The sequence below is a fragment of the Cervus canadensis genome, chromosome 31 (assembly GCF_019320065.1).
Source record: "Cervus canadensis isolate Bull #8, Minnesota chromosome 31, ASM1932006v1, whole genome shotgun sequence".
Taxonomy (NCBI): Eukaryota; Metazoa; Chordata; class Mammalia; order Artiodactyla; family Cervidae; genus Cervus; species Cervus canadensis.
In genome coordinates, this window is record NC_057416.1 from 38,972,859 (window position 1) to 38,997,135 (window position 24,277).

Below are 24,277 nucleotides of genomic sequence, written 5' to 3' on the forward strand. Positions count from 1 at the left end.
TCATACCTCTCCTGTAGCATTTATTTGTGTGCATTTTTAATATAGTTTAATATTCACAATTTTTTTTCCTCCAAGTCAATGTAGAAGTCATTCATTTTACCTGTTCTCATTTTATTCTCCTGCTTGTAACAAATAATTAGAAGCATCTGCTTCCTCACATTTTATAAATGCCTTTGGTGTGAAAACAGTCAAAGCCATCTTTTTTTTTTTTTTTTGTAAATACCTAGCATGAAACCAAAGAAATACTGAATTGAGTTGAATCCAGAATAATATAAAAATAAATAAATAAAAAGCAACCTTTTTTCTTTGTGCCCCATCTGGCACGGAAATAAAGAGACTTGTTTGCAGCCTTTCTTTTCATTCTGTTCCTCTCCTCTGTTTTATGATTCTACTAAACCTTCACTATAAACATTTTATTCACTGTCTAGATTTTTTTATGTACTGACAAATATCATAAGGCAATTGACTACCTTCTATTATAAGTCAATCTTTTATATCTTTTAATGGTGATAATTGAGAAATCAAAGGTTTTGTGTTCTGTTTTTAGAGTTTCACCATCAATTTCCTTTATTATGTTGAGATCACTTTATCGCTTGGAAAAATATGTGGTCCAAAACATTGTTTGAAAAGCATTATCTTTTCAAGGACTTCTTATATTAGGCATTTGACACTGGCTTTTGATACAGATGCAGACTTGAATCCTCATGTAAAAAGTAGACTCATTTACTAGAGACAATCGATGCCACTGTTTCCAACATGCTCATTCTATAGTCAGGGAAATTGAGATTCAGAGGCCACGATCAAGTTTCACAATTGCTTAAAATCCTTTAATAACTTTCCAAGGCCATAGGATAAAGTGAAGATGTCTCAATATGGCATGCAAGGCCCTCCATGACTTGGTCTCTGATTAATCACGCAGTAAACTCCAGCAAAAAAAAAAAAAGAAAGAAACTTATATTCTGCCAAACTCTGTGTGTACTCTGAGCCTCTCCCTGAGTCTTTAAAATATCCTGTTTCCAGTATCTTGAAACACACATCAGCACTCTCACTCCTACCCCATCAACCAGTTAGCTCCTACTGATCCTTCAGCTCTTCAGCAAGATACGACTTCCTCCGTGCAGTCTTCCTAGACACCCCTGGACGGTTTTAGGTGACCCTTCCTCTTCAGATGCTCAATATACTCTCAACTTATACTCATGATGCTGAGCTGTAATGTCTACTTCCTGGTCTATGACTCAACTCTGTGCCTCCCTCACCCAATGTTATCCATCCTCCTTACTGTGTTCTATTTATTTATTTATTTAATGCTCATTTTATTCTATTTTTCCCCTCTTTTGATCAAACCAAAAGGCACGTGTGATCTCAGTTCCCTGACTGGGAATTAAATCCACTACCTCTGTACTGGAAGCATGGAATCTTAACTGGACCTCCAGGGGTGCTTCTATTATTTCTTTCATAACATTTATTACCTTCTAACATCCCATCTCTAGTCTTTCCGATTCTATTGTTTTCCTCTACGCACAAAGACTTGGGTTTGCAGGACAGGGTATTGGAGAAGAGGGAGCTATGCAGAGGAGGAGCTCCATGAAGTTCCAGAAGGAGAAGGGGACGACAAAGGATGAGACTGTTGGATGGCATCACCGACTCGATGGACATGAGCTTGAGAAAGCTCCTGGAGTTGGTGATGGACAGGGAGGCCTGGCGTGCTGTAGTTCATGGGGTCGCAAAAATTCGGACACGATTGAGTGACTGAACACACCATCGAATTACTCAGTGTTCACTGCTGGTCATGATAGAGTAACTCATATTGAATTAGCACTGACATACTGACATAAACAATTGCAAAACTGGAAGAAAATATTACACAAATATATTCAGATATTGGACAACAGGCAGCACTGGGTTATAGTCCCTGGGAGAAGAAGAATTCCAAAGCAGGCCCCATAATAGCCCTGGCTTTCTGCCTGGAGTCACTGTCCACACTGCAATGCAAGTGGGGTGCAGCCCAAGCAGACCTTGGGGGTCTTGCTGACCTAAGAAGAGAGATTAGACGTCAGGGCTGCTGAGGGGACTTGGGTTTGCAGGACACACAGTACTGGAGAAGAGGAAGCTATGCAGAGAAGGACCTCCATAAAGTTCCAGGCATCTCCAGCAGTCATAAACTGAATATCAGGCTGTGCATGTGAGGACAAGACTCCAGAAAGCTCAGAAGAGAGATGTGTGAGGGTGATGAGCTGAACACAGCTCCTGGAGCAGCACAGCACTGGGAGTCGCGGGGCCTCCGGCCAGCAAGTGCCCCCGGGAGGATGTCAGCCAGGCACGCACACCTGCATACAAGTCTGCAGAAGAAAAGGAAGAATGAGGACAAAACATTTTTTTAGAAAAAACAATGGCTAAGAAAAAATTGTTGCTGTTGTTTAGTTGCTAAGTCATATCTGACTCTTTTGTGACCCCTTGGCCTGTAGCCTGCCAGGCTGCTCTGTTTGGGATTTCCCAGGTAAGAATGCTGCAGTGGGCTGCCATTTGCTTCTCCAGGGCATCTTTCCCACCCAGAGATCAAACTTGAGTCTCCTGCATTGGTAGGAGGATTCTTTACTGCTGAGCTACCTGGAAAGCCAAGAACAAAAAAAACCCCACAAAGCTACCAATACAAAAAGCTCAGCTAATCCTAAGCAATATTTTTAAAAAGAAGAAGAAACAAATAAGAATAAAGACTACATCCAGGCATATTATACTCCAATGTTCAAACCAATGCAAAAGGAAAAATCTTTAAAAGTAGCCAGAAGGAGGGACAAAAACACATTTCAAACAGAAACAATGCAAGGCAGAAGACAATGAGACAACATTGATAAAGTGCTGAAAAGAAAAAGCTGTTACCCGTGAATTATCCAGTGGCTTAGACAGTAAAGAATCTGCCAGCAATGTGGGAGACATGGGTTCAATCCCTGGGTGAGAAGATCCCCTGGAGAAGAGCATGGCAACCCACTCCAGTATTCTTGCCTGGAGAATTCCATGGGCAGAGGGACCTGGCGAGCTATAGTCCATGGGGTCGCAGAGTCAGACATGACTGAGTGACTCACACTTTCACTTGCTCACCGGAAACAGTGCAAGGCAGAAGACAATGCGACATCGATAAAATGCTGAAAGGAGAAGGCTGTCACCTATGAATTATCTATCTAGAAAAATAGCCCTCCCAAATGAAAGCAGAATAAAAATATTTCAAGATGAACAGACACTGACAGAATTTACTACCATCAAATCTGTTTTACAAGAAATGTTACAAGAAGATTTTTCAGGCTGTAGGAAAGTGATGGTGTGCAGAAACTCAGCTCTGCAGAAAGGAACGAAGAGCACTGGAGACTGTGACTATGATGGCGGCGGGAGGAGGCCCCAGAGGAGCAGAGCCTAGGATGTGAACTCAGCGGCTGAGTGAAAGACAGCATCCGGGACAAGAAAAGGACTGTTTCCAAGACTGGACAGGAGCAGTGACAGACAAACTGGGAACTTTTGTTGTACCAAAATCAAGGACATGGTCAAAGAAAGATGGGGACATGTCAAAAGGACTCAGAAGCCAACTAGAAAGTCAACAAAATAATTCCTAGAGGCAAAATGAATCATGGCAAGCATTAATTGTATCCTGTTGATTAAAATGTGAAGCCATGAGTCCATACTGATATAAAGAAAAGAACAAATGAATTCAAAGTTTATGAAGAGCTGGAGATCTGCTTAATGCCGAAGTACACCCTTGTAAGATATCTGTGAATCATGAAGGAGAGAAAGTATAACTTCACATAGCCTACAGACATCATCATAATCAGGTAACCAATGCAAATGTCACCAGTAAGGGACAAACTGAAATTGTGTGCCACTTGATGTAATACAGTCAGAACACAGCATCAGCTCTTTGGTATTCTTGCCTAAGATGCATAATCTGAACCATAAGAGAAAACATAAGGGGAAAAAAATCAAATAGCAAGTCTACAAAATAAACATAATGACCTTTCCTCTTCAAAAGTGTCAAGGTTACAGAAATCAAGGAAAGACATAAAAACTAAAGACAACAGATGATACTGAAGGGAAACTTCTGCTCTATATAGAGGATATTATTGGAACAACTAGGAAAACTTGATTGAGGTTTGAAGATTAGGTGGCAGTAATAAATCAATGTTAATTTCCTGATTCTGATGGTGGTATTGTAAGTGTGTAGGAGGATGTCCTGGTTTGTAGGAAATGTGCAATAATGGAAAGTATAATTGTACTAAACCCTCCTAAAGGTAGAGACTCTCATTCAAGATAAAAAACCAAGATCCTGCTATACCCTATGTACTAGAAACACACTTTAAATATAATGTTCATTGTTTGCTTTCCCCCAGTAGTTTGTAAAGCTCATGAAGACAGGGATTTGGCACACAGCAGTCACTTAAAAAAAAAAAAAGCTTGTTGTATGAATAATTAGGTACTCCTCTTAGACTGTACACTTGAAGACACAGCCCATGTTTCTGGAATCACTGTTTCTCCATGGCCTGGCAAACAGAAAGCCCTCAATAAACACTGGTGGAATTGTAACTGAAAGTGAGGTCCGGCTGCTTGCTGCTCAGAAGCCAGTAAAGAGGTAAAGTTGATGGAAAGGAGAGTTTGCTTTATTTCGGAGGCGATAACCTGGGGCAGAGGGGGGACTCTAGTCCAAAGGCTGACTCCTCCCACCCCCGCTGCCCCCAGCCACTGACAATCAGGGGGCAAGAGCTTTTATAGATGGTGGGGGGGGGGTACCGCCCACAGCAGCCATGCAGTCAACTCTGACAGTCATCTTGGAACTGGTCATGTGATGGTCTGACCAGCATCATTGTAGTTGTTTCAAGTTCAGCTAGTCTTTAGTTCCAAAGCTGACGTGCTCCCATTTCTTGGAGGCCAGCTATTGAAATTGAGGCAGCTTCTGTCATGGCTACAGTCTGGTCATTATGTAGTTAACGTCCTCCATCTGGTAGGGGTTTCAACATCTACAAGACAGCTCAAAGGATATGAGCTCAGGATAATTTCCATAGCCCTTGAGAAGGGACTAAAAGTCCCTGACTTTGCTTAATCACTGAACTATTATTATTTAGTGTTGTTGGAGAGTTTTCCTTTGCTTCTGCCTTTTCTCACTTCTTTGGTTAAGCTCATGGTTCAGCAAACTTTTTTTCCATGACAAAAGCCAGGCTGAGGATGTGGAGGGAAGGACTCTATGGCCCTGCCCTGTTTTAATCCCCACTGTTCTTTGATACTCCTCAATCTTGAAGAGGGACAGGTACAGAACAAGAGAGGGAATAAAGTTTTACATAAAGGTTAGTCATGAACTTGGCAGAGAACTTGGCTTCTGTTCCATTGCTGTTTCAATTTTCCCCAGTTATCTGAGAGAACGGTGCTCGTGTGACGACTGCTGGCTACTTTCTGTGGAAGCGGGGCACAGTCCTGCCTAACTGGGGAATGGACACAGAGTTGGAAATATTCTCAAGTTCCAAGCTTACCATCAATATTTTATATTATGAAAATATTATCTCTCTCTGATTACTTTGTCATATTTGACCTGGACAAATATTTGAAAACTAGTAGACATACTGCAGTGAGAATAATAATCAAAATGTGTCTTTATGCTATTCTCTGAATGTGTTTTTTCCCCCCATAATGGTCAAAGCAGGTGTACAATGTTTGTTTAATAGGCCACAAACAGGCTATCTTTGTTATCTTAAAATTCAAATTAAATCATATATATGCCAGAACAACTTCCCCATGTGAACATTTCTTCCATCATTTTCCCTTTTAATTGCAAATCTTTCCATAGAAACCATTGATAATATATTTTTCCAGTGTTGCCAGAGTGGCTTGTTGCCTACTCTGGGTTCATTGATGTCCCTTGGTGCTAGGCTTACTATTTGTTTATACATTGGCCTTGTTATCCACATTGGGGGAAAACTAATCAGACATAGCAAACAAGTACAATGGTATGCTGATGGGGAAACATTTGTATAGGCTATTCATTCTATCACTTAACACCCAAACGTCACATAAGCATTGTATGTGTGCTTTTAGCAGTAAACTTAAAGCCAGTAGTGATACATAAGTCATTATATTCTGTGATAACTTCACTAGACATTTTTTTCCATCTGAACACTGGAGTCAAAAATAGTTCAAAGCAAAACAATAGATTTCCATTAGAAATTTTTTAAATTTTTTAACCAGTTCAGCAGTATGACTTAAAAGTTCTCAGATGTTTTCCATGTAATTTAACATACCAAATAATCCTAGTTACTTTCATATTTCTTCCAAGATGCCTAAGGGCCATCTGAAATACTCAGAGTTAGCTAGAGAGAGAAAGTTACAATCTGTTATCAAAAGCAGCTTAATATACCAGGAAAATTTTATTCTGTTGACAGAGAGAAATAAAACCAAACTCCAGTCTTGTACCAGCTTACTATTAATAACAAAGTTCATTTACCTAATTAAATCCAATCTAATTTTAATCACTCCTGATAACATACAAAATTTTTTTCCTCAAAGTTCCCTTTACTTTCACAGACTTTTTATCACTTTCTGGACATTAATTTGTTTCTTATCTTCCCCCAAACACAAGCAACCAGCTCTAGCATAAAATTATTCCTTTTTCCTCAATAAAAATATCTCCACTCCTTTTTACCTCTCTTGTCAACAAAACATATGCCACTTGCTTTACATACTGAAATGTTTCCCTTATAATTCTAGTAGTTTTAATTACATATCACAATAATTGTCCTTTAAAAGACCTTAATAAGTGTTAACTGACAAAGGATTAACCTCCAAAATATATAAGCATCTCATACAGTTCAATATTAGGAGAATGAACACCCAATCAAAAAATGGGCAGAAGACCTAAACAGACATTTCTCCAGAAACATACAGAGATGGCCAATAAACACATGAAAAGATGCTCAGCATCACTCATTATTAGAGAAACGCAAATCATAACTATAGTGAGTACCACCTCACACCAATCAGAACAGCCATCATCAAAAAACTAAATGCTGGAGAGGATGTGAAGGAAAGGGAATCTTCTTGCATTGTTGGTAGGAATGAAAATTGGTACTGCCAGCATGGAGAACACTGTGGAGATTCCTTAACAAAGTAGGGCTAAAACCACCATGTTGTTGTTTAATCGCCAACTCGTATCTCCTTGCGACCCCATGGACTGCAGCACACCAGGCCTCCCTGCCCCTCACCATCTTTTTCTCAGAGTATATCTGCATCAGTGGGATTTCTGGGTCATATGGCAGTTGTTGGTGTTTTTTTAGAGGTTTTTTGGTACAGTTTTTTTTTTTTTTTTGAACTGTATAAAAAAATAACTACCATATGGCACAGGAATCCCACTAATGAGGATGTACTCTGAGAAAACCACAATTCAAAAAGGCACATGCACCTCAATGTTTGTAGCAGCACTATTTACAACAGCCAGGACATGGAAGCAATCTAGATGTCCATCAATAGATGAATGGATAAAGAAGAAGCAGTACCTATATACAACGGAGTATTACTTAGCCATAAAAAGGAACAAACTTGAGTCCGTTGTAATGAGGTGGATGAACGTAGAGCCTGTTATACAGGGTGAAGTAAGTCAGAAACAGAAAAACAAATATTATATATTAATGTATATGTATGGAATCCAGAAAAATGGTACTGATGAACCTATTTGCAGGGAAGGAATGGAGACGCAAACATAGAGAATGGACTTGTGGAATGGACTTGTGGACATAGTAGGGTAAGGAAGGCGAGAGGAGGACAATTGAGAAATTAGCACTGACACATATACACCATCATGGGTAAAACAGATAGCTAGTGGGAAGCTGCTGGATAGCACAGAGGCCCTGCCTGGTGCTCTCTGATGGCTTAGAGGGGTGGACAAAGGTTGGAGGGAAGTTCAAGAGGGAGGGGATACATACAATTATGGCTGATTTGCATTGTTGTATAGCAGAAACCAACACAACATTGTAAAGCAATTATCCTCCGATTAAAAATAAATAAATAAAAATATATTAAAAAGTAAAAGTTCTTAACAAAACCAGGAAACAAGTAATTGCACTGTTATACCAGTATTTTCTGACCGGCAAACTTAAGAACACACTCCATAACCTCTAAAAACATACATTTCTCTCATAGCACAGTTTCTCTTTAATGGGTACAAGATGCATGTTTAGTGAACCCAAACACCTTTTAAACGTCTACTAATGAACCCAAAGCTGAAGTCTCAGGCAAAGTGGTCTGTGTTTATGTTTTAAGGACATGATAAGAGTTAACTCCAAGCTTTCTCATAGGCATATTTTTGTGCTCTTGGGGTCAAAATTCAGAAAGTGGTTTTTTATCAAGTTAGCTTTCTCCAAATACATATGCAAAAAGATCTAGTTTTGGAATTTCAAGAGTTTCATCTTAACCAATTTTCTCTGGAGAATACTGTTGCCATTCATTGTTTAAAAAAAATCTTTTTCTGTAGTCATAATTGCATAACTCTGCATTCAGTTGGGTATATTTTTCCCTCTCTCTTTTGCCTTTTGCTTCTCTTCTTTTCTCGGCTATTTGTAAGCCCCCCTCAGACAACCATGTTGCCTTCTGTCATTTCTTTTTCTTGGGGGTGGTTTTGGTCAACTCCTGTACAGTGTTACAAGCCTCTGTCCATAGTTCTTCAGGCACTCTCTCTACTATATCTAATCCTTTGAATCTATTTGTCACCTCCACTGTATAATCATAAGGGATTTGATTTAGGTCATACTGGAGTGGGTAGCCTATCCCTTCTCTAGGGGATCTTACCAAGCCAGGAATTGAACTTGGGTCTTCTGCATTCCAGGCAGATTCTTTACCAACTGAGCTATCAGGGAAGCCTCATACCTGAAAGGCCTAGTGGTTTTCCCTACTTTCTTTAAGTCTGAATTTTGCAATAAGGAGCTGATAATCTGAGCTACAGTCAGCTCCAGGTCTTGTTTTTGCTGACTGTAGAGAGCTTCTCCATCTTCAGTAGCAAAGAATATAATCAATCTGATTTCAGTATTGACCATAGGTGATATTCATATGTAGAGTCATCTCCTGTATTGTTGGAAAAGGGTGTTTGCTGTGACCAGTATGTTCTCTTGGTAAAATTGTTAGCCTTTCCTCTGCTTCATTTAGCATTCCAAGGCCAAATTTGCCTGTTACTCCAAGTATCTCTTGACTTCCTACTTTGACATTCCAATCCCCTTTGATGAGAAAGGAGATTATGCTCAAAATCCTTCAAGCTAGGCTTCATCAGTACATGAACCAAGAACCTGCGGATGTACAAACTAGATTTAGAAAAAGCAGAGGAACCAGAGATCAAATTGCCAATACCTTTTGGATCATAGAAAAAGCAAGGGAATTAATTCTGCTTCATCGATTACGCTAAAGCCTTTGACTGTACGTATCAAACAATCTGTGGAAAAGTCTTACCAGACCACTTTACCTATTTCCTGAGAAGGCTGTATGCAGGACAAGAAGCAACAGTTGGAACAGGACATGGAAAAATTGATTGGTTCAAATTTGGGAAAGAAGTACATCAAGGCTATATATTGTCATCCTGCTCATTTAACTTATATGCAGAGCACATCATACCAGGCTGGATGAGTCACAAGCTGAATCAAGACTGCTGAGAGAAACAGTCACAACCTCATGGCATCTGGTCCCATCACTTTATGGCAAATAGAAGGAAAAAAGTGGTAACAGTGACATACTATTTTCTTGGGCTTCAAAATCACTGCGGATGGTGACTGAAGCCATGAAATTAAAAGAGGCTAGCTTCTTGGAAGAAAAACTATGACAAATCTAGGCAGCATACTGAAAAGCAGACGCATCACTTTGGCAACAAAGGTCCGTCTAGTCAAAGCCGTAGTTTTTCCAGTAGTCATGTATGGATATGAGAGTTGGACTATAAAAAAGGTGAGCGCTGAAGAATTTATACTTTTCTAACTGGTGTTGGAGAAGACTCCTGAGAGTCTGTTGGACCACAAGGGAATCAAATCAGTCAATCCTAAAGGAAATCCAGTCCTGAATATTCATTGGAAGGACTGTTACTGAAGCTGAAGCTCCAATACTTTGGCCACCTGATGCAAAGAGCTGACTCATTAGAGAAGACCCTGATGCTGGGAAAGATTGAAGGCGGGAGGAGAAGGGGACAACAGGGGATGAAGTGACTGGATGGCATCAACAACTCAATGGGCATGGGTTTGAGCAAACTCCGGCAGTTGGTGAAGGACAGGGAAACCTGGCAGGCGGCAGTCCATGGGGTCACAAAAAGTCAGACACGACTTAGTGACTGAACAACAACAACTTGCGTAACTAAAATTGTTCTAATGAACTGAACCTGAATTTCCCATTTTACAAAAGACAACAAAGTTACCAATCCTACAAATGGAATAGATGCTCACAGAAGGCAAAACTGCCATAAATCCCCCAAGAGGGCGACTGACAGGGTCCTAAGCAAACACGTCCCAACACAAATGGTCCTCGAAGTCAGGGACGCATCAGAACCAACAAACAAAAACGCCCAAACAGCACCCTGTGCCCCAAAGAGAAGTTTGCCAGCGCGCACACCGGAGGACTTACTGGGTCTCGGTCTCCTCAGCTCGTCCAAAGGCATGTTTCCATTCCACCAAGGAAAAGCGTCGGCTGGCAGCCAGTGCCAAGCAGGGGAGAAACGGGGATGATCCATGAGACAAGTGGTTGAGGCAGCTGCCCGGAACATGCCCCCTAGTCCTCCGCTCAGGGCGAGCGAGCCAGCAGCGTTGGGACCCTCACAGCACCCCGGCCAGCGGGTAGTAACGGCCGCGGCTCTGCTGGTGGGGGTGGGGTGGGGGAATCAGCAGCCAGGTATCGCGAGAGTGCAGCAGCCTCACGCGGGGCACCCACAACAGCGTCACGGACAGCGGGAGTGCGTCTGCCTGTAGATTTGAGGCCAATACAGAGGTAAGGTTGGTGGAAAGGGAAGTCTGTTTCATTTCAGAGGCCAGCAACCAGAGAGTGGGGGGATCTCCTATCCAAAGCCCCCCCCCCCCCGCCCGCCCCGAGAATCAGGGGACAAGAGCTTTTCTAGATGGAGGAGGGGGCTACATGCAGAAACAGCACAGTCGGCTCTTAGAGTCGTCTCGCTATTGGTCACGTGGTGGTCTGATCAAGATCATCTCGATTTTAGGTGCAACATGCGGGATCTTAGTTCACCGACCAGAGATTGAACCCAGGCCCCTTACACTGGAAGCATGGAGTCTTAACCACTGGACCACGAGGAGAGTCCCAAATGTTGTTTAAGTACAGTTAGTCTTTAGTTTCTATTCGTTCCCATTTCCTTGAGGCCAGTTCTCAGAATTGTGGCAGCTCATGTCATGGCTACAGTCTGGCCATCGTGCAATTAAGTTCTTCCACCTGCTGGGGGTTTCAGCATCTCTCAGACAGCTCACAGGACATGACTCGGAATATTATCTGCAGCCCTTGAAAAGGAACTGAAGGTCCCTGACTATGCTCAATGAGCACATGATTATTATTTGGTATCCTTTGACTGTTTCCGATTGTTTTTACTTTTTCTCACTTCTCCGACTAAACTTATTCTTTGGCTAAAATTTTTCTACAGACAAAAGGCAGGCTGAGGACATGGCGGGGAAGAACCATAGGGTCCTGCTCCATCTCACAATGAATACACAAATTAAGAACTAAGTCATCTGCCTCGATACTATGGAATAAGGCTAAATTCACATGGAATTTCTTGCCATTAAAAAAAAAAAAGAAATTAAAACAAATAAAAAAATTAACTTAAGCCATTATTTATTAAAAATTGTAAGGCTCCTGAACCATGAAGACATACATTTACTAAGTTATCTATTATCTACTGCCACCTCTTAAGAAAAAAAAAATCCTATAAATGGAAACATTTTACCAAGGTTTTTATTTCTGCTGGAGTAGATATCCCAGGTATTCATTACCAGATGGTCATGATAATGGCTGTGAAATTTCATTACCACTAAAAGTGCTGGGCCCAGCAAAACCTTGCTCACAGAGGTTTTAGGTTTCTTATACGATATACTGATAACATGAATCAAAATATCTTCTTTTATTTTTGCCCTGATTTTATTCTTGCCTGGACTTTCATGCATGAGAAAAAAGGATTCACTTTCCCACTGCAATCCAATATATATTAAACCATTTTCCTTCCATAGAAAATGCAACTGGTTTTAAAAACCAAAATAGGAAATAATCTCAATTTCTTTAATAAAAAAAAAACCTTCAGCTGACTCTGTATTGTCACTACAAAGCTAATATTTGACTCAAAAATGCCTCACCCATATTCATATTTATTCATCTCTTCTTTCTGGTATTAATTCATATACTGAGAAATAGAGTAGTTAAATCAGATTATAATAAAAGTATTCACACCAGGGCTCAGCGAAGTGACCAGCAACACTTCATCGAGACTTTGTCTCCATTGTAAACCATTCTACCTGAAAATGATTGCAGACCCATCACATGCTATTTTGTCAACCCTCTGTATACTTCATTGCTATCTGGTGTTATATTTGAAGCTCGTTCTTTGCAGCAAGAACTATGTCTCCGTGTATCACTCAACATACACACTCTACTGGCCCATCTCTTTCACTCGGCTGTCACTGATACTATGGAGTTGTACAGATTACAAGTTCTGCCGTAAGCTCCAGTCAGCTCTTACCCAGTAATTGGATAGACAGATTTGGCCCAGCTCAGCAAGTCTGTACTTCTGAATGTAGAAGCAGCCCTGAATTGAAATGCAGCAGCCTTGCCGGTTCAGGATAAACAGACTTCCATGGGGGAATTTAGAAAATCGCCTTAACGAGCACGTTGAGTCCCCATTCTACGTCTTTACCAGTTGAATTTCATAGTTCACAAATACATATGCACCCTTACATATTAAAATAATAATCCAGAACATCAACTTTGTTGAAAAGGATTTCTAAACTTTAAATTTCAAGATGTTGGCTTAATTAAAAGTAAATGTTTTCTAACTTTCTGCATCCAGGTGTGTACAGACTTGAAGCTGATTTTCAGACCATGATTTTTTGTTGCTGTTTTCAGGCCAAAGCATTGATACAAAAGAAAAGCAAATTACATGGACCCTGCGAGCAGCTATTTAATTTCAAGAATCCTAGAATCTAATGTGATCATAGCATGCTTGCTCTATAATGAAGCTTAAATCTGGGATATTCTAAGTAGTACATTTATGTTGAGTAAGGGTACACTTATGACACCGTGAAAAACTCCACTTTTTCACTTCATAAATTTACTGCTGTACTGACCCCAATATGAGGTTCTGTAAGGCTGCCTTAATTTTCAAAAGAGGGGAAAATTTCAACTTGCAAAATAAACTTGTCACATAAAACTTTCCATTTTTAGCGGGTAGGCAATGGAAGGAGGGGAAATGTGTCCTGACACCCCTTCCTTCCGTCTGCTTTAGGTGGTTCCAGCCAGCGTTACTGATACTGAAATTTAAATACAATTGCTACCTTAGCTTGCCAGTCAGTCTGTTTCAGAAGTTGCATTCTGTTTCTCTCAGTTCAGCTCAGGGGTAAGGTCTCTCACAGAATCAAGTATTGTTAGAAACAGAAAGCCTTTGGAAACGGAGATCTTAGAACAGATTTAAAGTGATTTAATCGCCTCCCTCCTCCAATTCTTCCACCAGCCTCTCTCCTCAGAGTCTCCAGAGGGAGGCTTGGTGAGGAAGGGAGAGGGAATAATTATTTGCAAAAGTGGGGAAGGCATTTGTGAGCTGTTGTTTTTTTGCTCCCGGTCCATGTCAAATCTTTTAACTTGAAGAAGAATCTGGACCCTCTGCAGGCACCATTTTAAGTGTGAATCCTGGCTTTCCACTGACTGTGCAGCTTATATTTAAGTTCTCTACCCTCTCTAAACCAGTACCATCATCTGTACAATGCGATAACTGCTCCCTACTTTACAGGCTTCTTGTGAGGATTAGGTGAAAAAATGTATATGAAACAACCTTTACCTCAGGAGAAGCACTAAGTCATGTTAGCTACTATGACTACAATATCTGAAAGAACACGGTGGTGTATCCCAGGCTCTACCATCCACCCCAATTCCATTTCCTCTTCTTCTCCACCACACAGCCAGGCTGCTCATCCAAGGCTTCTCACAGGAAGAGGGTGCATGGCTGAGTTCTAGGCAAGATGTAAACAAAAGGAATGTGTGCCTTTAGCTCAAAGCTTCTGGTCCCCAGCTCCCTATGGGAAAAATGCTGGAGGAGCCCGGGTGAAAGACACTGAGATTTGTTCAGCCGAAAGATGCTGAGTGGTTAGGGAGGAGGCTGACCTGATATCTTTCCTCAAATTTTAACTACCTTGAAAAGAACTTGTTGGGATAAAAGTGAAAATATTACATGTGAGTTGTCGACTCCAGAGAAGGGACATCACCTCCCAGCCGACAATGGCTTTTCCAGGCAACAGAGAAATTCGCAAGAGTGGTGAAGGCAAGTCCTCGCCGCTTCCAGCCATCCCTATAGGGAAACTCACTCATTTTCACGTTAAAAACTTGCTCTGCCAGGTACAGGAGTAAGAACTGGTCACTCCATGATCCGAGCACCCACATGGTCTTACACAACCAGAATTAAAATACATGAAAGGAGCTGAAACAATTTTAAGGTAAAAACCTAGAGGACTTAAGTTCATCAGCAGCTCACTGGCCCACCACACAACTTCACTAGTGAATCTTACCCCAGACAAATTCAACTTTAAAATGGGAAATAAATCTCTAACAGAAATGAAGGGCATCAGAGAGTTAGCCTCTAGCTAATATCCTGGCCAGATTCATATATATATATATGGAGCTCTTTTTTGCAAGCACCCACTTCATTGGGAATTAAAGGAAATCTTGCCCTGAAAATGACTAAGATGGGGCTCTTTTATTGCATATACAGTAAAGTGGGAGAACGCCAGCTTGATAAAACATCTTTTCAGAATTCTGACCTTAAAGAAACAAAGCTCTGCCCGGGAACTTGCACCATTTGCCTTCATGTGTCTTTGAGATGTAAATGTTCTACTAGATCTTCTGCATTTTGTGTGTGTGTGTGTGTTGAGAGCTTGGTCTGTTTCACCCAGAAGGCACACACATGGTGTTCATTTGGTAGCCAATCAAATAAACTGGGGTTCTGAGCAATCTTTTGCTGATTATAACAATTCTCAGGGGCTTTTTACCATCTTAACCTTCTTTATGTCAGCTTGTGCAACAAAAGCCTTTACTTTCTTAGACTATTTTTGGGAGCAAACTTTCTAGATCTTTGAAAGCTACATCCTTCACAATATCTGGTAGGGAAGACTCTTGCAACTTACTGCTTTGAGTCACTATTAAGATATACCTCATCAATGACCAGAGGATGGATCCTTTAAATTGGAGAAACTCCTAAATTAGTAAATGTCTGAGAGCTCTCATTACCAATAGCTGTTTTATTTGTAACTATGGGGGGAAACACAGCTTGTCTTTTTCCACCTTCTAGCTGGTTTGTCCCCCCATAGTTACCAACAAAACAGCTGTTGATAAAGAAAGCTCTCTTTTCTCAGGGGATAAAAGAAAGGAAAGCTTCTAAGACTCTTTTTGAAAGATCAAGACTTGTTGGTTGGGGCCTAATGAAAACCAAAATCAAAGGTATAAAACTTGACAGAAGTGAGATGAACACTTATAAAAATTGGTATATATAAATGGACTTTGTATAAGATGGTTACATCTCTTTGGCTTAATTATATTAGGGGATAGATATGTTTTGCTGGGAAATATTTCCCCTGCCTGGTATTATAAGACAGTGCATATTTATTTGTGCCTCAGGAAATATACTTTACAATATAAAGTAAAACTGGGGACTAACATTCAGGGGCTAATAAAGGTAATGGAGATTTTGCTCTGGGTCTAACCTGTGCACTCAGAAAGAGGGCCTTTGTTGAAATGCCAGCATTTGAAGGCATGATAAATTAAACCCTAAAGTTCTGGAACACAGAACTCTTAAGTTTCGGTTTAGTTGGAAATCTCACTGATATAAAAAAGCAAATTAAAGAAAATATGATACACTAAATCAATCTTTTAGTATCATTTAAGCGACAAAGGAGTTCTATGGAGGATTAAAAGCAACTACCTTTCTCTTGCTAATCTCTGCAAATCAGAAATGTAAATATAAACCACAATAACCTGAGACTGAGCCTAATTAGCTCAATCAGGTAAAACCTGAAACCAAGAGGTAAAAAAAAAAAGAGAAAAAGGCCTTTTAAAACTTAAATTGCTGAAAAGGCTCCTTCACCCAAAATCTTCCATAGCCTCCTTAGGGGTTTATCAAGGAAAAAATACAAACTAACTTAAAACTACTACTTAAAAAAAAAAAAAAAAACTACTACTTAAAACTACTAACTTAAAACTCTTTTCCACAGCTAGTAGAGCCTTTGTCATCTGAGCAAATAAATTTAACTGATTCCAACTCTCAAAATAACTAGTAAGTTTATACTGTAATATATTATAATTCTATGACTGCATTATTATCTTAAAAAGTTATATGTCACAAGAATATCCAAGTTTCTTGTAAACTGCACTGTAATCAGATCCTTAACCATGTCATTTTAAGCCTTCTGTCATTTATAGACAATTTACTAATTTAGTAAATTTTTGGTCCAGGAGACAGAAAGGCAAGCACATATCTCCAGTAGCTGTGCAGTGTAAACAATGTTGGAGGAAAATTCAGCTCCAGAGAGAAACTGCATGGAGGAGCAAATTTGAAAAACCCAAACTGGACCTTTCCTGAATTGAACATTTCTTATTTGTTTTATAAATAATAATAATTTATTTGTTTAAACTTTTTTTTTAGTAAATTGCTTTACCCTGATGCTTTCATAAAATGAAGATATTTAAGAAGGTTTGTAAAAAGGACTTCTTGACAAATACAAGTTTCTGATAACTTTTAGAACATACCACTGACCTGGGTAAAAAAATTACAAAATTCAACTGGAAAACCTGATGACTTCATCCAGATTAATGGAAATTAACTTCATGGGGCTGAATGAACTGATAAAAATGATTTACAATTTTATGACTTTTTCTGAAATACACTGGCTTTAATCTTTGTTTTCCACAAAAACCTTTCTTACACTCTGACCTACAAGTTCAAGCAACTTTTGTGAATAAAGATAAAAAATTTATCTTTTTCTCTCTATCTGATCCTTCCAGATCTTGGCTTCTGCAGCCGGCTCCCCTGCAGACCTGTAGTCTTACTGTGACCAGATTACAACTAAATTATACATTAGTATTGTTTTAATTTGCTCTCTCTTGTTGCTTTTGAATTATTTATGCTTTGTGTATCTCTCCTCTGCACTATGATTTCATTATGTTACTAGCTGTATTACTTATATCCTGTTTAATAAGATTGTTTATTGTATTACCCAACTGTAACCAGGCCTTTGACAAAATTTATGATGACTTGATGCTTTCAAACTGTGGTGCTAGAGAAGATTCTTGAGAGTCCCTTGGACAGCAAGGAGATTAAAACAGTGAATCCTAAAGGAAATCAGTCCTGAATACTCATTGGAAGGACTGGTTCTGAAGCTGAAGTTCCAATACTTTGGCCACCTGATGCAAAGAGCTGACTCACTGGAAAGGACCCTGATGCTGGGAAAGATTGAGGACAAGAGGAGAAGGGGACGACAGAGGATGAGACGGTTGGATGGCATCACCAACTCAATGAACATGCAGTCTGAGTAAACTCTAGGAGACAGTGAAGAACAGGGAAGCCTGGCATGCTGCAGTTCATGGGGTCACAAAGAGTCAGACACAACTTAGAGACTACACAACAGCAAACGTTTTGAGACAGTTGATCATATAAATAACTCTACATAGAATAACAGTTAATAGAGCAACTCTAGATATGGAAAGAAGCAACAAGGGAAAATATTTTCTGGATTGTAATAGACTAGTAAAACAGGTGATCCAAGAATTTTGGATTATCTATAGGACCTGATCCAAAAATTAACACATTGAGTGGCCTATCAATAGAATCTTCACCTGATCTAGGAATGAGGCTTCCTAGCACAATGGGACAAAATTGGTCATGCAATGCCTCACAATTATCAGAGTTATGACCGAAAGGAGGCACTGTGGATGAAGAATGTGCCTGCCATATCAATAAACAAAGGATATCGAGGCCATCAAGGCAGCAGCCACTGCAGCAGACCCCAGACTGTGCACCCTGAGGGTATTTAGAATGGAGCAAAACAGGGTCTGGCCCTAGACAGTTGAGTTCCAAGTCAAAGAAAGGACTTCAATGAACTCAAACTTTGCATCTTCCCATACACAGAAAGGCACTAAATTCATTTACTTGATATGTCTAATTTTCTTTAATTAACAGTAATCTTCTGATGTTCTAACTACCTGGGATTTTTTTGTTGTTTGATTGCAAAAAGTCCTATATATCCTGGCTCCTCCCTTTCCTCTTCAGAGCGGTCCTTCAGAGTGATCTGAGAGGTTCTCTTCTGGGCTATGTCCTCAGAAAATCTGCCAAATGAAACATACTTCTCAACTGTTAGGTTGTGCATTTTTTCCCAGTGGACAAAAGTTAGTGCCTGCTCCACTCTGCTTTCCCCTTTCACCTCACTGTAGTTGTTCAGTCGCTCAGTCGTGTCCGACTCTTTGTGACCCCATGGACTGCAGCACTCCAGGCTTCCCTGTCCTTCACTATCTCCCGGAGTTTGCTCAAAATCATGTCCACTGAGTCAGTGATGTTATCTAACCATCCCATCATCTGCTGCCCCCTTCTCCTTTTGCCTTCAATCCTGCCTGGCATCAATGCAAAAAATTATAAGCCCCTAGGACATAAAGAAGCCACAAGAGGCAGAAGCCAGAGTCCCAAAATAACAGCGTGAAGGAATACAGCCACCATCACACTGCAGCCCGGGCCAAGTCGCCTGCACTGCTTTTTTGTGCCATGATTTGGGGATCTATGTGTTACTACAACTTACCTGGACGACTAAAACAGCTACATTCACATTTAAAACACTTCATCTGGTGGGTCAGGAGTTCTCACTATAAAACAAGTAAAATTTCAATTAATAAAAAGCCAGCTTAGCCTTTCACCTTCACATGTCCATGCAGTTTCTATCTCCTTCATCAAAATGTCAGACCTTCTTGGCCATAAAACAAAAAACTGTCAGCGGTGGAACTGTTCAGCCTGGCTACAGATTAATAAGTATCAGCTGTTTAGCAATCACAAGCTTTAAGTGAAATGTAAGAACTGAATGGTATTTCTGTAGCACGTCATCAATGACAATGTTAAATCAAGGTTGCTTTTTCAGTGTAAAACACCTTGCAGCAAAACAGCAAAATATGCATTTCATTACCCAAGGCAAGTGCTCCTGTCCTCAGCCTTTTAGAAAAGTTAATATTTCCCAAATGCCAGATGTGGTAGATACAAATGGCCTCCGAGCCAATGCACAACTGTGCCAATGACTTGAAGATAGCAGAGTGAGGCAGTCCACAATCAGAAAATTCAAATTTGAAGGCAAGTTTGGATGCTTTAAGCAATTGCCCAAGACCAATCTGAAAGCCACTTAGGCTTTAGTATATTTCTAGGCTCAGTGGTAAAGAATCTGCCTGTCAGTGTAGGAGACATTGGTTTGATCCATGGGCCAGGAAGATCCCCTGGAGTAGGAAATGGCAATCCAATCCACTTTTCCTGCCTGGAAAATGCCATGGACAGAGGATCCTGGCAAGTTACAGTCCATGGGGTCACCAAGAGTCAGACACAACTAAGCACACACAGACATAGCAACAGCAAGCTAAGATCACAACCCAATTTGAAAAAAAAAAACCAATGGCTTTCTAATGTGCGATTAACATCCAGGAATAAAAACCCTGAAAACGCATAAGCAACAATATGGAGGAAGCCATTATCTGAGGTTTAAGTATCTGCATCGGGCTATTTTAATTATGCATCATGGGTAAACTGTGATTGTGTCCTTGCCAGTATTTTATTAGAATATCAATTCAATTGCATTACATCCCATGGGAAAGATTAGCAGGGATTTTAGTACGGATGTGTGAAAGTGTTGCTGTGCTCAGGCCAACTTTTTAAAAGTTGTGTGCTAATTAGAGTGAAAATGGAAAGAGAAGTGTGAGTGTCTCACGTCCAAGAAATCTGTAGCCGCTCTTTCCACCATTCCATGGTAATTCTCACTGTGTTTGCAAATGGTGCAAACTGAACACAAAGCCTGCCAGACATCAACACTGCACTGTGAGCATTAGGAGGGGATAAGAGGGATTTTAGGATGAGGAAATGTGTGTTCAGACATCTACTCCTCAGCTTAAAGTGGGGAGGGAATTAAATATTAAGCCATACACCTGATGGAAATTTATTTGAATCAATTATTTTAATCTCTCCCAAAAGAAACTTGGAATAGCCGACTTTGAGATCTGGTGTCACCTGTGGTAACACCCATATTTTACTAAAGAAACAGAAGCAGAGAAAACGGGATCACCTGATAAGAGAAAAGAGTGGCAGAGAAAAGGGCTCAGATCCCCCCAAAGTCACTCCAGGACCTTTCTTTTCTACTATCATTACACTAGTTTCTGGATGGTGCAGCAACACTTTACATTTTGTCTTTTTTTTTCTTTTTTGAAACCTGTAATTAGGGGGGAAATCTGAGTATATAATACAGGCAGATGATTATTTTTCTTGGCCAAGTAAAAATAGAACCAAGTAAAGGAAATGGGTAAAAATGAGGGAGGGATGTATTGGTATACTCTCCCCGCCCCCCCGCCCCCCACTAGACCAAACAATGCTTATAGGTTACTCATCCTCAAAAGTGGCTGAGCCAGTCCCTAAGAAAAAGCTGTGAGCCTCTCTGCGGCCCTCCGGCTCCGGCAGGGTTCTGTGTTTTTAATCCTTGATGTCTTCAGGAGTTGCCCCTGGCTGCCCAGATGAAAATTATAATCAACTGAGAAAAACTCTGGTAAAGAATCCTCCTGCAATGAGGGAAACCTGGGTTCGATCCCTGGGTTGGGAAGATCCCCTGGAGAAGCGACCTCGGCGGACGACCTGGCCTCTGCACTCTCCCCTCGTACTGACCCCGGGAGAGAGGGAAATCTGGTTGGGGGAGGGGAAGTTGGACCAGGGAAAGAGAAGCTTCCCTGTTTTTAGAAAGAAACTCGGGCTGTGCCCAGGCCACGAGCTCCGGCAATTCCCTCCCTCCGCCCCCACCTCCCCGCCCACGCCCCCGGGCCGCGGTCCCTGAAGCACAGGCGAGGGACCCCGCCCCGCGCAGGGCCCCGGGAAGGACCAGGTAAAGGGCAGATGGGTACAGGCGGTCGGGCCGGCCGCGCGGACGAGGTCAGGCCCGCGGAGAGGATCAGGGCGCCTGCGCCTGCGCAGACGCCGCTCGCACACCGGCGGCCGCGGCTTCGCGAAGCCCGCGGGCATGAAAGCCCAACTTGGCGACGCAGGGACTCTCCGCGCGACGGTCGCCCGTCTTCGCTGGCGCCCATCCCCGCTGCCCGACTCCCCGGCCGGCCCCTCCTCCCCGTCCCCGGCCACGCCACCCCGACTCCGGGTTCCGTAGCTTCACCTTTCCCTGCCCCGCAGCACCTGGTCTCCAGCCCTGGGGTCCCAGCCCCGCGCCCACCCTCCCTGATGGGCGAGAGGAGCGCTCTCCCCAGACGTCCCGCGCACTCGGGTCCTAGGCCGGGGCTCCGGGGAGCCGCCCACCCTTTCGCCCCCCAGCGCCGGCCTATGGGGCCCCCACCCCGGGCCGTCCCCGCAGCCCCGGCGCCCGCCTGTCCTCCGCCGCGGGGTCACGCGGGGACAGGCGCCGCCCAGCCCTCCCGCAGCCGAGCGGGGTCCAACCCAAACGCCGAGCGACCCCTGCGCCGACCCCTGGCCGTGGGGAGAGCCGATCCCGGGGCCCCGACTCGGTGGAGGGGAGCGCCGGGCACGTGGCTCCCGGGACGCCGGGGGCGGGACCGGGGCTCGAGGCGGAGAAGCGCGCGGCTCCGTAGGGCGCGCACCCCGGGCAGGCACGCCCCCAAGCTCCGGGAGCCCCCCGCGCGCCCTGCGGCCCCTGGAGGCTCAGCGTCCCTGTCCCCGCGCGCTTGGGCCCCCCTGAGCGCCGGCCGCTGGGCGTAGCCAGGGCCCCCGGGACGGACAGACCCACCCGCCCTGAGCCAGCCCCGACTCCAGGGCTCCAAGCCTCCGGCACTTCTTTAAAGGTAGTTGTTATTGAGAGCTCCCACACTCTCCCGGGCAGTCCCCCTACGATCTTTGTGTCCATTTCATTCTCGTCTGGACTGTGTAAAAGTCGCAGAGTGCGCAGCTGGACCGACGTTCCCGAAGTGCACATACCGGTGTGAACAGCCGCCAGACCGAGACACGCAACAAGACCAGCACCTCTGACACCCCCTCAGCTCCTCCTAGCTCCTCCCCATCCATCCACCCCCCAGCGGCGACCTCTCTCCTGATTTCTAAGGCTGAGAGTTTTGACAGGTTTTGTACTTTACATACATGTGATCCTAGACTGTGTGCTCTGCTGTGACTGGTTTCTGCTCCATCAACAGCACATCATCTTGTTAGTGGGAGTTATGCCTGGTTTTGCTCTGGTTGCGGGCTCTCATTTCTGTATAGTATTTCTTTGTATGGATGTACCACAATTTGTCCATCTATTCTGTTTGCATGGAGATTTGGGCAGCTTCCAGTTTGTGGTTCTTAGGAAAGGTGATACTGCCAGTTTGTGGTTCTTAGGGAGGGTGATACTGTGAACATTCTGGTAGGTGCCTATTTCTGTATAGTATTTCCTTGTATGGATGTACCGCAATTTGTCCATCTATTCTGTTTGCATGGAGATTTGGGCAGCTTCCAGTTTGTAGTTCTTAGGGAAGGTGATACTGTGAACATTCTGGTAGGTGCCTTTTGGTGACACTTGTGCACTCGGGTGGACACACACCTAGGAATGGAATTGCTGGGTCTTGAGACCAGCAATGTCAGGTGTTATTAAACGTGGCCAAAGGGATTTTCAAGGAGTTGTACCTCTCACCAGCTATGTGTGAGAATTCCTAGGGCTCCAAGACCAAGGATTTATGGAGGACCTGTTGAAGCACAAATAGAAATGAGTCAGCAGCCTTTGGCACGTACCAGCCAAACAGGCCTGCAAGAGTTAAACAATCTTGGTTTTTCTTTACCTCTTACTACTAACAAACACTTGTAGCTTGACTTGTCCTTCAAAAACAATAGTTACTCTGACTCCATATAGATTATACTCCACACCTGGCCTTCTTCTCCCCCACGCACTCCCTTGTAAGATTCTGCATCTCAGAGGGAAGGTCACAGGCTAATAACTTCAGGGATACCAAAGCAGGTTGCTGAGCCACCTGAAGTCAGCTTTTCACTCTCAACTTGGATAAAAAAAAATGCAAGACCTTCATGAGGATATAAAACCTCACGCAGTTCTTGAGGCACTAGCCAGCTGTGTTTCCCTTTTGCCTGGCAAAAATGATAAAGCTGCTCTTTTCTATTTCCTCCAAATTTTGTCTCCTTCCTATTTGTCATCAGTGGTCAGGGAGCCAAGATTTTGGCAACAGACCTACTGTGTGCAGTGAGCGGAATACACTGAGCCCCTATGCTGAAGGAGTTCTAGCAGAGAGAAACAGTGCCCACATTGACAACTACCTAGACAAGCTAATGCCAATGGTTAAGTGCTGAGAAAACAGTAAAACTGGGCCATGCCATCGGACAGAGCACTTAAGATGGGCTTGTCAGAGAGGCCTCTGTGAGGAGGTGACAACTGAATCCAGACCTCAAAGCCAAGCAGCAGCTCTGGGTGGAGACAGGCCACAGGCATCAGGCTTGCCAACTGCCTCCTTTTTCTGCTTCCAGGTAACTGGGCTCCTCCAGGCTTGGGGAGCCCAGGCTGCAGTTTCCGAGGGCCTCATGTTCGCAGTGCTGGTACTTTCCTGGGCAGGAAAGTCCCAGGAAAGGCCCTGGCTGGACCACCCATCTCTCCTGGCCTCTGAACTTCCAGCCGCTTCTCTCCTAGGGCAGTTCCACCCTCGGTTGTACAATTAATGCTCATTATGCTTTATGCTTGCACTCCGCTTTTTGCCAAGGACTTTACAACTTGAAAAATATTCCTGACTTCCAGTCATTGATGAGGCAGTCTGCTGTTATACACACATGGAGTTCCCACAGAGGAAAGAGAGCAAAAACATTAACATGCGCAAGGCCAAA

At 42.7% G+C, this 24,277-nt stretch overlaps 1 long non-coding RNA gene across 1 annotated transcript; it reads right to left on the reverse strand.

Annotated features, from left to right (window-relative positions):
* Positions 1-1,234: 1,234 nt before the first annotated feature.
* Positions 1,235-19,208, reverse strand: LOC122432515. The gene is made up of 3 exons (XR_006266851.1): positions 19,026-19,208; positions 10,612-10,946; positions 1,235-2,339 (listed from the first exon to the last, which is right to left on the reverse strand). It is a non-coding gene; the product is annotated as an uncharacterized LOC122432515 (long non-coding RNA).
* Positions 19,209-24,277: the final 5,069 nt, after the last annotated feature.